Below are 14,104 nucleotides of genomic sequence, written 5' to 3' on the forward strand. Positions count from 1 at the left end.
ACTAACTTTCCTCCAAACCTTTTCAAATGTAGGTAAGCAGATATTCTGTAGACTGATACCAATAATCCATTACTAGGCTCATAACTGTAGACTTTGAAGTTTGGCAGCACCTGTAAAAATATGAACTTTGTTAGCATAGCCATTGAAAATTCAGGGCCACTATATTGATAAAGCACTGGAGTGCTATTTACTAACAAATTTATTGCATTTACTAAATATTATTGATGACTGACACTTTATTTTTTTTGTTTCATGTTTGATCCTTTAATTTTATTTGTTTTGGTTTGTCACCCTCTATAAAGGATATCTATCCATTTTGGTTCCAGCCCTTCTGTCCTATCCTTACCCTGACAACCTCCCACTTCCCGCATAGCTTGAAATTTAACTAGATGCCTTTGCAGGGTTAACAGCAGGAGAAGTTCATAGGGGGCAAGAATGGACAACTGAGGTCTTAACCTTTGCCATTAGAAAGAGCAAGTTCTGTAAAACCATCTATAAATTATGGAGGGGGGCTGTGGATCACCTGTCAGATCATACAATGCCCTCAGAGAGTTTTTAGGGATCTATCGATCAGGCTTCAGGCTAATAAGATAGAATATAGACCAGATTCTGCCACCTCAAGCATAATTGAGGCTGGACTATGTCATTCTATCCAAATTGCTGCCTTAATTTGCCTACCTTTTGAAAGGGCACCTCAATGCACACCTGAGGGATTCAAGCCCCCTAAACAGCTCATTTCCTTTATTGCTAAACTAAGTGTTGAGGGAGAGGGTACCAGAGTCTTAGTGGCTTTAGGGGCCTTATAATGGATATGGAGTTACAAAAATTTATCCACTTGGATTCAGACCTTCTTAGGCTTGACATTCATTTGTCTCCAGGCAGTGGCTGTGATCCATTCTTGCTTGGTGACACCACTAAAATCAAAGGTAGTAAGTCTGGATAGCATGGATAGTACATATTGCCTGTATCTCTTTTCTTCCTCTATGGGGTTCCCATGGAGGGCCAAGCTCAGAAGCTTAGAAAGATTTGACAGCTTATCTACTTCTGGCAAGGGTTGGATGCAGTTGCCATGGAGATAAAGAACACTTAAATTGAAGAAGGTGGTCAGCACAGGGTCGATGTTCAGCAGGTCACTGAAAGACAGGTCAATCCAAGCTAGATTCTGGGGATGCTCCAACAGCTACAACATAGTTTGAGTGAAGTCAGCAAGGTCAAATGGCTTGGGTCAGTGCCTTACTCTGCTTAGAATGCTTTAGTGGTCAGAGCCCAGTCCTGGGGTCCTCACTTATCAGGTCTTGGATGAGGTTTACACTTTTGAAGGAGAATTCCAGGGGTGGCTCCTGTACCACACCCTCATTTTATATTGTACATTGGTAGTTATAGGTAGGATAATAGAGGGAAGAAAGTGAAAGATGATAGTCCTATTAGGAGGTTATTCCAATAGTCCAAATGAAATATGATGTGAGTGAGCTCATTGTACATACATAGTGGACATGTCTGTGTGTCTATGTGTATGTACATCATCCCAATAGACAGTCATATTTTAGCCATTGTGGGGGGTGTGGAAGAATCATTGGGTGCTGGACTGTTGGTTTTAGCCAGCTCGGTCTCCTTCAGCTTTTGCCTTCCAGTGGACTGGGGCACACTTAGCGCAACTCCATGGTAACCATCATCATATCCTCCCAACCTCTGTCAACTGACACTTTATCACCGCATCCTAGTCACAGCTTCTACCCAAGAAATTTCAGTAGTCCTTGAGGACCAATAAATGAAGATTCTCTTTGCCATCATTTGCAAGAGAATCATTTCCCCTGGGACCTGAAGCTTTAACCATGTGGTATAATGTTCTCTTGAAAGATCATCCTTACATTTAAATCACTATTAAAGAAATTGTTTGTATCACTCTGTCTTATGTAACCAGGAAGCCAAGGCAATTAATGCCTGGATCTCTGGATTATGTTAATCTTGTTATACAGTTATGACTGAGAGGTGTGTTTGGAAGGAGAAAGCACAGTAAATCCAGGTGAGACTTCTTTGTGACTGAGACACACAGTCTTCAGGCTTTGATCTTACTGCATTATTGTTCTCCTTTTCTGATCATACATTTCAAAGGTAGTTAGGTGGTGCAGTAAGTAGAACCCCAGGTCTGGAGCCAGGAAGACCAGTTCAAATCGTATCCCAGACACTTAGTAGCTGTATAGTCCTGGGAAATTCATTTAGCCTCTGCTATCCTCAGTTTACTTTTCTGTAAAATGGAGATAATAATAGGACCTTCTCAGAATTGCTATGAGGGTCAAATGAAATAATAATTGGAAAGTGCTTAGCACAGTGACTGGCACACAGTAAGAGCTATATAAATATTATTTTATGATAATAATAGTAATTACATTTCATGCATGAAAGTTTTTATGACATTTATTAAATGAAAGCTAGCAGTATGCTACAGCCTACATATAACCACTAATGTCCTTTCAGTCCTCTATAATTTTAATTATTCATTTATTTCTTCCAAGATTCTCAACTATATAACATCACTGGAAGAGTATTGGTGTTAAAAATAAAGGGGTTTAGAGGTGGCTAGGTGGCACAGTGGATAGAGCACCCGCCCTAGAGTCAGGAATACACTTAAGAATTACCTAGCTGTGTGGCCTTGAGCAAGACACTTAACCCCATTTGCCTTGCAAAAACCTAAAAAGTAAAAAAATAAAGGGTTTGTGTCAGTAAGAAGTTTTCTACAGTTCAAAGTGTTGTACAATTTCTAAAATACAATCTAGCCCACTATCTTCTTTCTATTATATTTTGGATCTGGCTCATTGTACATACATAGTGGACATGTCTGTGTGTCTGTGTGTACGTACATTATCTATATATAGATTAATTCAATGGGCAATCCATTCTAATACATCTCAGAGTCTAGACAAGAGGAATTTTTTATTCATTTATTTTCTCCTATGTGAAGTATTATAGCACTTGATGCAATATGCAGATGGGAATATTGGGAAAACTTCTGGATTCCCAGGAGTTACACTGAAGGCAGACATGAACAATAAGCTTCATCCTGTGTTTCTCTATATTAGCAGACCAGTATGCAGATTCAGTTTTTTTCTAGCTATAAATTTTCAGCTCTTTAAGATGGGAGAAGATTTAGGTTTTTTTTTTTTCTGCTTTGTCTTTCATGACTGACTATCAAGCCATCATAATTCAGGAATTATCTTGCTCTAAATCTACTGTCTATACAAGTAAGATTTTTTAAAAAACAAGTATTTATTAATACCTTCAGTTTTTAAATGACTTACATTTTTTAATGTATCCCCTTGCCCTTTCTCTTCCTAAAAATCCCTCCCTTATAATGAAAATAAAGATAAACAAAACTAATCAAAAAAATAAAAGGAAAATCTAAGGTTAAGTGACCTGTTCCACACTTATATCTCCACAGTATTTCCAAATCTTCAGCACATTATGCCTTCTGCTCTCTGGACATCATCTTCATTTTCTCCCCACTAGAAGAATATATGCTCCTGGGCCTCTTGGCTCTGATATGTAATCTTTTCTTGAGATCCCTTCCCCCCTACTACTTCCTTCTTTTCAGCTTCACTTTATTTGTTGCCTTTTGCTATTAAAATGAAAACTCTTGTAGCAAATGTTTTCTTTTTTTTGCATTTGGATCTATGCTAAATATATGCTCACTCACTTGGTTACTCTATCTAACCTCCTTCTATCTCCTATCTATCTGTCTGTCTGTCTGTCTATCTATCTTTTCTATTTACATCATTATAACTATTGCATGCAGCATATTGCTTTTCTGGTTCAATTTGACATGCATCAGTCCATCTAAGTCTTCTAAGTCTTCTTATGGTTTTCTATTTATCTATTTATCATTTTTTAATACAGAGAGTAATATCCCTTATATCCATATACTAAAATATATATTTAGCTATTTACCAGTTGATAGCCCTAGTAGTTTCTGTTCCTTCATCTTGAATAGTAAATTCCTGCCAGCAATGTTGTCATGCCCTTAAGAAATGAGGAAAGGCAGCAATGTGATAATTTGGGAACAGAAAAGAAATGGTGATGATGATGATTGTTATTATTACAATCCTAACCACGTAGGCTACCAAATGGAATTTCCTGTTTTTTTACCACCTCTGACAGCCACCTCTGCCTTACCACCCTGCTGGCTTCATTCTCCTCCCCATCTGTTCAATTGACATTTATGACACTCATCAGGCATTTGTTTTCAGACCTCTTCAAATTTAAATATTATCTGTGCTTTTCGTGCTTGCTCAGATTTCACTCCTATCATCAAGATGATAACTGAGTGCGATATTCTAAGTCTTAAGTTTGGGTTGATGTTTCTAGGGACACAGTGGGTATTAAATGTCTTGAAATGTTTATCTTTTTGTTGGGTAAAGTCTTTTATTCAATGTGTGCATGTGTGTACTGTCAGATTGTATCTTGATATATCATACTTGGTTAATGAAACTATCAGTCAATTAAATTTTATTTTTTGCTTTTTTTTGTACATGACAGTTATGCAAAAACACTTGAAACAAACATAAATAGAATTTATTTCAATGAGAAAGTTTTTCTTGTGGCATAGTTTAAACATTTAAAAAACTTTTTGCAAAAAAAAAGTTGTTTGTATGTGTGTGTCTGTATGTATGTGTCTATATGCAGGCGACTCCTGAGTTGGATTGCCTCTGTGATAGTATAAGCATGTGTTATTAAGTTTCATCTTTTGATTTAATTCAATTCAACAAACATTTATTAAACACATGCAAAATTTATAACCTTCAGAGGAAGTTCATTCCACTTTGGGATCATTCTAATTGTTAGGAAATTTTTTTTTTTTTTGTTCTCTGCAATTTCCACTCATTACTCTAAATTTTACCTTTAAAATACCTGAAGAAATTTACCTTCCCTGAATTCCTCTCTTGGGCAGTTCAATAAAAAATTCCCAGTTTTTCCTACTGGTTCTCACATAGCATAATCTGAAGTACCTCTTTGCCTTTTCTGGACACTTTCCAGATCAACGTATTTTCTAAAATGTGTTGCATAAAAATGGAAATGGTCTAGTCTGCCATTTAGATTTGACTCATATTGAATTAAAGGTCCATTAAAAATTCATATCTTTTTCAGATGTAATATAATACAGCAATGTTTCTTCCATCTTAAACTTCTGACACTGATATTTTGAATCTAAAGACAGAATTTACATTTATGCCTATTACATTTTATTTTATTTGCTGTGCCATCTGTAAAAATGGATAAGCATACTATATACAATTTTATTATTTTTTTCAAAAATTAGGATAATTTGTATATGTGTGTGTGAGGTACAGTCTTTAATGTGCTATTTGTCTGAGAGTATAATGTTCACTGCTCAATTTCATTTTTTGTTGGATTTCAGGTCAACAAATATTTATTTATTACCTACATGCAAAGCTGTGCTATAATCTGAGAATCTCATGCTACTTTTTTTTGTTCATTCTAATTTTTAAAAATAGTTTCATTATATTCTGAAGCAAAAATATGAATCTCTATGATCTCTGATCATTGCTCTTTATTCTACTCTCCAATTAAGAAAGGCATCCTCTTATATCCCTCCCCCAAACTAAGTCATTACTGAAAATGTTAAACAAAACATAGTCAAGGACAGATTCCTGGGACAGTCTTCCACTTTGACATTGATCCATTCATTACTACCCTAAAGGTATATTCATCTGGTTGTTGCTAAATATGCCTTATTTTTCTATAATTTTCCCCACATTTTTCCATCTTGCTTAGAAAGATAGCATAAGAACTCTTGGTGGAATTGTAACTGAACCAACCATTCCAGAGAACTATTTGGAACTATTACCAAAAAGCTACAAAATTGTGTATACCCATTGATCCAGCAATACCTCTGGTAAGTCTGTATCTCAAAGACATCAAAAAAGGGGGAAAGGACATATTTTCTAAAAAATATTTAGAGTACCTCTTTTTTCGTGGAGGATAAGAATTGGAAATCAAGGGGTTCCCCATTGATTGGGGAATGACTAAGCAAATTGCCATATATGACTGGGATAAAATATTATTGTGCTATAAAAATGACAATCAAGATGATTTTAGAAAAACTTGGAAAGACATATGAACTGATACAAAATGAAGTGAATATAAGCAGGTTGTGCACAATAGCAGCAATATTGTACAATGGAGAACTCTTAGGTAATCTCAACAGTACAATCTTCTAAGACAATCCAAAGTACTAACAATGAAACATTATATCTACCTCCACAGAAAGAACTGATATTGGTTGAATACAGGCTGCAGCATGCTATTTTTCATTTTCTTTCTTTCATTTTTCTATTATTTGAATCTTCCACAAAAATGACTACTCTATTTATACGTGACTGCATGTGTATAATCCATTTATTTGATTGCTCACTGTCTCAAGGGAGGGGAAGGGAGAGAGGAACAGGAGTAGAATTTTAAACTTAAAACAAAAAAATGTTAAAATGGTTTTAACATGTATTATGCATATACATGTTATTAATACCATGAATTGTAATAATGCAATATTATATAAAATATATGCTCACATACACACACACACACACACACGGAAACCCACACACACACACACACAAAGACAACATAAATTACTTTACAGAATAACAGATTTTCAGAATTGTAAAATACTTCAGAAACCTTCAAATCAGGGATGTGCTGGCATGTTTAATAATTAACTCTACAAAAAAGTAATCATCATACATTTTACGTGCATTACTAATATTTTACCCATCACATTCTTACACCTAGATAATCAACAGAGTAATAAGTTAAAACCCATTTTATAGTGATTGCCAGTTTCTCAGGTATATACGTCCACAATAAAAATTTAACAATAAGTTCATGCTAGTTGCTATAGACTGGTTCTAAAACATTCCTGGATCTTTCATCCTTTTCTTAGAAAAGGATCATTTGTAAAGGATTCCTTTGTCATCTGTTCTTTGCTTTGAAACTTCCATTGACATAAAACCCATTACAACCCCAATTCCACTTTAAAAGTTTTGATATGAAAATTTTCCTCATATTGAGCCTAAATCTACTTTGCATCTTGTACCTTTTGCTCCTAGTCCTGCATTCTATAGAATAATAGCACAATACTTCACCATTTGCTTTCCCAAATTTTAGACAAGTTATTTCCATAGCATTTCTCTGTCATCCATTACACATATGTGGGGAAGCCAATGAAAATATATGGAGAACAGCTTGGCTGGAAGATAGAAAACATGGATGGCAGTAATATAAAATAAAGTTGAGAAAGTTGGTTGGAGCCAGATTGTGTAGGTCTTTAAATTCAAGTCAGAGGAGCTTTTATTTAAACCTATATGCATCTGGGACCTACATAAGGTTTTTGAGCATGAAACTGATATGGTTGTATCTCTATACAATAGAAGGTGATTTTGTATTTGGGGAAATGATTAAGGCAGTGATATAAATCAAGAGGTTATTACTGTAGTCTAGGTGAGATGTTATGAGTTTAAACTAGGATAGAAATATGTACAAAGAGTAAAGGTTGGATAAAATACCCTGTGAAGGTTGAATTGACAGGAGTTTTTAATGGATTGGATGTGAGAAACAGGGGAGATGGAAAAGTCAAAGATGATTCCAAGATTTTGAATTTGAGTAATTAATAATGTTGAGAGAAAAAGGAAAATTGGAAGGCAAAGTAAGTTTAAGGGTGAAGGAGACGAAGTCAGTTTTAGATATGATGCAATGTTAGAGGGATGTCTTGGTAAAGATGTCTCATACTCAATAGGTGATATGGAACCAGATGAATCCCAGGGAATAGTTTGGATAGGAAAAATTGAATTTTGTTATTAACAACATAAACATGATAATTGAATTCATGGGAGATTAATTAATACAAGAGTTTGGAAGAGGGCAATAAACCAATGACAGACTGTTCAATAGGCAACAGAGTTAATAGCAAATAATGAGATAAAACAATCAGAGAAGTGACAGTTCAGAAGGAAGTAGTCTATAATTTTAAAAATTGTAAAGAAATTCAAATGTATTAAGACTAAGTAAAGACCACCAGATTACATAAGAGGTCACTAATTGCTAATTGCTAATCAGTAGAATGATAGCGTTGAAGAAACTGAAGACTGAAAAAGTAAAGTTACTTAAAAGAGTTTAGGAATGAAGGAAAGAAATAGTAATAATTTTAAGAGATGGCAGGATGAAGTGGAAGTTGTCAAGAGAGGTAATGTTTTATTAAGCTGAACAAATACAGACAACAGGCAGGGAAAGACTGAACATGACAGGCAGAGAAGGGGTATATTCAGTGATGCAGGGTCTCAGATGAGGCTGTGGCAGATATTAAGGATAGAAATAGAGAGTTTGGTCTTCATTCTCTGATGCTGGAACAAAGGAGGAGAAAATGGATGCAGGGAATTTTAGTGTGGAAAATAAAGTGATAAATCTTTATTTTTTAAATAAACACATATATACATTTTTTATTTACTTATATGTTTCTTTGTTTTTCCAACTACATGCAATGGTAGCTTTTAACCAATCTTTTTTTTTTTGGCAAGATTCTGAGTTTTACATTTTTCTCCCATCCTCCCTAAAGTTCCCCCTCCCCTTGGTAGAAAACAATCTGCTATAGACTCTACATTTATAACCATGTTAAACAATAGATTCATATTGATCATAATGTGAGAGAAGAATCAAATCCTATTGGAAGAAAGAAAACATTAGAAAGACAAAAATGACATAATGCACAAGAAAACTTGAAAAAATTGAAGATAATAAACTTTTGGTTTTCATTACACTCCATAGTTATTTCTCTGGATATGGATGGTATTTTCCATCATAAGTCTTTTAAAATTGTTAAAGGTGATAAATCTAATGGTAAAGGACCTCAATTTTTATTGTATATTAGGAAGCCTGGTAGTCTAATAAAAAGAGATATTTAAGTCTTGAAGAGGGACAGTTTGGAAAAGTTGGTGTGTGGAGTATTCAATCAGAAATGAGTAAAATCATTTCTGTGTAATAGTGAGGACCCATTTGAATACATAATGAACCTATCCAGCAAAGTTTTTGACCATAAGTGAAGTCAGATCAGTGATGTTACAGATTAGGGAACTATCAGGAAATTTGGAGCCTTGAGAGGATCAGTAAAAATAAAATAGTGGCAGACATGAATGACAGAAGAGAAAACAGAAAAGGAAGAATGGAGATTGGTACAGCAGAATACCCAGATTAGGGATTGGGAGGGTGCCTTTGACAAGATTGAATCACCACAGAACATGTGGCATATTGTTTGATAAAGAAAGAAGAGAGATGTCAACATGTAAATTAAGAGTAACACACGCCATTTCTCTTGGTTAGTAGTGGTCATATTTCTATTTCCTATTTCCACAAAGCATGTCAAATATATGGGTTGATAATGTCTGTTCTGAAGCCGGTAGACCTGAATTTAAATCTGGTCTCACACACTTAGTAGTTGTGTAACTTCAGACAAGTTACTTCATTCAGCTTCAGTTTGCTCATCTATAAAGTGGGAATAATAATGGAATCTATCTCCCAGTGTTGGTGTGAGGATAAAATGAGTTAAAATCTATAAAGTATTTTATAAATCTTTAAGTGCTATATAAATGCTGACTATTATTATCAAATGAGATATATCCATAAAGAGATATATGTTAGCTGCTATTTTTACTATTATTGAATGATAGTAATAATAATAATAATAATAATAATAATAATAATAATGATACCATATGAGAGTCTGTTGAAGAAATCATAGATGTTTAGTCGGGAGAAAACTTAAGAGGACCACTCCAGCTAACTCTGAATACCTGAAGGACCATCTCATAGAAGGGGAATTAGCCTGGTTATATCTGGCCCCAGAGAACACAGCTAGGAATGATAGGTTGAAATTGCAAAGAAGCATATTTAGACTTAATGCAAATAAAAACTTTTAAATAATTAGTTATATCATATACTTATCTAAATAAAATTATTTTCTGATTTTTCTTTGATCTACCTTTTTAAAGGTTTATAAGCCCTATTTATAATTTTTGTTTTCTTCTACCAAAGGAGCATTTTGGAATTTCATAAGACAATAAAGAAAAATTCACCATAATGAATTGCCAAGATTTTAGCCCATCCTAAAAAAAAAAAACAATTTTCTGTTGTTAGAGTAAAAAATTTAACATGTTTGAGGTCTTTGTGGACATTCACAATGTGTCATAGTGGGAAAGATATTGTTAATTTAGAGGAGTTGGACTCAAATCTCAGTTTTTCCTATTCACTTCTTGCATGATGTTGCATTAACTCCCCAGTCTCAGCTCCACTTGTGAAAAATGAGGACTTTGAATTTGGGGTTCCGTTTAGCATGATCTTATGAGCTATTCAGTTATATTAATTATAAAAGAATAAATTAGAAAGTGACTAAAGCTAGAACTATATCACTTAAAAATCAAGAGATCAAGTTAAAAAGAAAGGTTAATGAAAGAAAAAGACAATACATTTTATTGGTTACCCTCCACCCCCATTATAGAGATCAAACAATTAGTTGACTTACCAAATTTCTCACTTCTCAATCATTTGCTTAGGAATGCTTACATTAGAAAATGCTGGAATACAAGTTCCTGTGTCTATACAAGGGTGGGTGTTTGTGTATTGGTACCTATTGCCTACGGGTGTGGAATGTCTGTGTTTACTCTGTGTGGTCAAACTGCCAGAGACAAGTTTGAACATTTCTTAGCTTGAGTAAAAACTCAGGCAAAATATTTCCCCTCTCCTGGCCTCAGTTTCTTCATTTGCAAAATGAGGTGGAAGAGCAAGAGGACAATGGAGAACCCTTTTAGTCCAAAAAGTTTTAGCCTACAAACATGGAGACAACACAAATTCCTCAGAGAATGGCCAGAAGAGTGAATATCAAGATTCCAAAGTCCTTGGTCTTTAACTGGAGGTTTGCAACTGTACCTATCTATACATAAATGAAAAGGAGTAGTTCAGAGTAATAGATTCTTTCTTTGAGATAAGTGGGGATCATTCCCACTAATGTGCTGGCCAAAACTCAGGCAAAGACTGAGTTCCCCTTCCCCAGCAGCCTGCTCTGATCTACTACTATGAAGGAAATGGAGGCACCCTATATTCTCTAGTAGATATAGAAATTATATATGTGATTTCAGTGCTATAGAGAATTCCAACATGAGGAAACTCCCTATACCAACATAGGTCAGCACCTTTTTTTTAGTAACTTCTAATCTTCTCTGATAATTTGATTGGCGATCTCTGAAACAGATTGTGTCTTTCTGAGGACCAGTCTTGGAGAGAGATTCATCACTAGTATGTCAAAATCTTTGTCTGATGTCAATCTATAAAACACAAATATAAAATGTCCCTCAGTCATGTGTAATTCCCTGCATTTCATCACTTTTGGCAGCAGAATAGTTGGAAAGAAGACAGATGGTATTAAGAATTGCAGTTTTTAGGACTTCTATAAACATTAACTTAATCACTGATGCTCCAAATGTGAGATCTTTGTCCAGTGACCAATTAATGGATTTCCTACTGGCAAAATTGAACCATGCCAATTTTTATGTTCTTTTTTAAAAATGACAATTTAGGTAGTGATGCAACAGATACTCTACTGACGATGAATTTCTCTGATCTAATTAAAGGAGACACTATCTTCCATTGGGATCATACTCAAAATCTCCCTGGACAAGTCCCTTAAACCTCTATCTCAGTTTTCTCATCTGTAAAAATGGAGATAATAGTACCAAAGTTCTGGGGTGGGTTGTTGTGAGGATCAAATGAGATAATTTTTTTGTTTTTTTTTGCAAACTTAAAAGTGTTATTTGAATGATAGCTATGATTAACTCTGAATATTGGGATATTTCAATATGTCAGAATATAAATGACAATGTAAATTCTTGCCATAAAAAGACAAAAGGAAATTATAGCTAAATGACTCATGGGTTCAACTTAGAAAAATGAAGAAATTGGCAGTTAATTTACTTGCTCATCCTGAGGCAACAAGAGAAATCATTTTCTAGGGACACTTGGATATTTCTCATAACCTTGTTTATGACAAGCATTTAAAAAAATCAGAATAAAAAAATAAAAACAAACAAACAACAAAAAAGATCAGAATGAAAATCACTGAAGCTTACGTGCCAACATCTGTTGTGAAGGATAAGACCTTCAGATTAAAACATATACCTTATTCCTTGATGACACCAATATAAAGGTTGATATTGGATATGATGGCAAAAAATAAATTTAGAAAACATGATTCAGGAGCAATAATTTAAAGTAGTCAAATGCTTGTGAACTACAGAGAAGTATCATATCTCTGTACTGTGAATATTTTCTTAAAGTATTGAGAAAGGGAGCTTTGAATAAGTAAGGTACTGAATGACATTACAAATTAATAATTGAACAGATTGGAAATGACTTATCATTGATGTGGAAATTATTTCTCCATTAACTGTTTAAATGCATTCAACCTGTAGGCTTGAGGTGACTAAACTCAAAATGAACTCTAATTTAGAAGAACAAAAAAAATGGAAAAACAATTAAAAGTCTCAATTTTAACTTATTTAAATAAAATATCACAGAAAATAGATCAAATATGGTCACAGTCAACTGCCATCTTTTTTTTGAAAAAAACTTTTCATTTAATTTTCTAAATATTTCTCAATTAAAAATAAAATAATTTTTAATCTTTTTTTAAACTTTCAGTTTCCAGTTTTTCCCCCTCTGTTTTGCCCTTCCTCCTTGAGAAGGCAAAACATTTTGATTTCAATTGTGCATGTGAGGTCCTGTAAAACACACACAAGATAAAGCAATAAATATAAAGAAAGGTTTAAAAAAGGTATGCTTCAATTAGCATTGATATTTTATCAGTATTGTTCATATGGATCCTTAAAAGCTGTCTTGGGTCATCATCTTGATCAGAGTAACTAGTTTTTACAGTTGATCATCCCTACATATTGCTTACTGTGTATGGTGTTCTCTTATTTCTGCTCACTTCATTTTGCATGCATTCATCTATGTTTTCCCATGTTTTTTTTAAAACCATCCTACTCATGATTTCTTATAGCACAATAGTATTCCATCTAAATTTCATTGCAAACCACAACTTGTTTAAACATTCCCTCAGTTTCCAATTCATTGTCATAATGAAAAAAGCTCTCTCTGTCTCTGTCTCTCTGTCTCTCTGTCTCTCTGTCTCTCTCTCTCTCTCTCACTCTCTCTCTCTCTATATATATTATTTGTTTTTTCATTCATTCATTCATTCATTCATTCATTCATTCATTTGTTCGTTTGTTTGTTCGTTCGTTCATTCGTTTGTTTGTTTGGGTGCAAATAGGTCCCTTGCCCTTTTTGTTTTAAATCTCTTTGGGATCCAGACCTAGTTGCAGTATTGCTGGGTCAGAGGATATGCATAGCTTTATAACCCCTTGGGCTTAATTTCAAATTTTTCTCCAGAATTCAAGTACCATTTCTTAAGGAAGTATAATTAATTTAAATACTCACAATAAGAAGATTAAAAGAGTTTTATTTCAGCTAGAACACAGATAATGTTATCACATGGAGAGCTATGGCAGTCAAAATCTGTCTCAAGAATATAAACTTCTTTATATAACAATATAAATTTAGAATAGAATTAAAATTTAGAATACTAATATAATTTAGAATTTATAATATAAAAATTACAGAGGATGAGAGAAAATTTTGAGTAGTATAACCTTATAAAATAAAAAAAATATATAGAGAAAAAATTTACATAAAGTCTGGCAAGAGAGTTGTCAGATGATTCTCAAGACAAGTTTAAAACTAGAAGAAACACAATAAACTTAAGATATGCAAAAACTCTGTCAGGATTCTTATAAAACATTATTTACTCTATCAATAGAAGAAGACCAATTACCTCTGGATTGTAGCATTACAACCTAGATGTAATGTGATTCTTAGCACTATCCTATCCTTCTTTGCTATGATCTTGCAGAAATAGAAGTGAGTTGAGAGCCTTTTTTACATTTTCTTTCTTCCACATTTTTTTCATGATTAGGGAATTGATGACTTAGGTGAC

General features: G+C 33.9%; 1 pseudogene; it reads right to left on the reverse strand.

Moving 5' to 3' along the window:
* Positions 1-513: 513 nt before the first annotated feature.
* LOC141496487 (leucine-rich repeat-containing protein 51-like) overlaps positions 514-14,104 on the reverse strand; it is a 65,044-nt pseudogene continuing 51,453 nt past the window's right edge.

Source organism: Macrotis lagotis, chromosome 8 (assembly GCF_037893015.1).
Source record: "Macrotis lagotis isolate mMagLag1 chromosome 8, bilby.v1.9.chrom.fasta, whole genome shotgun sequence".
Lineage (NCBI taxonomy): Eukaryota > Metazoa > Chordata > Mammalia > Peramelemorphia > Peramelidae > Macrotis > Macrotis lagotis.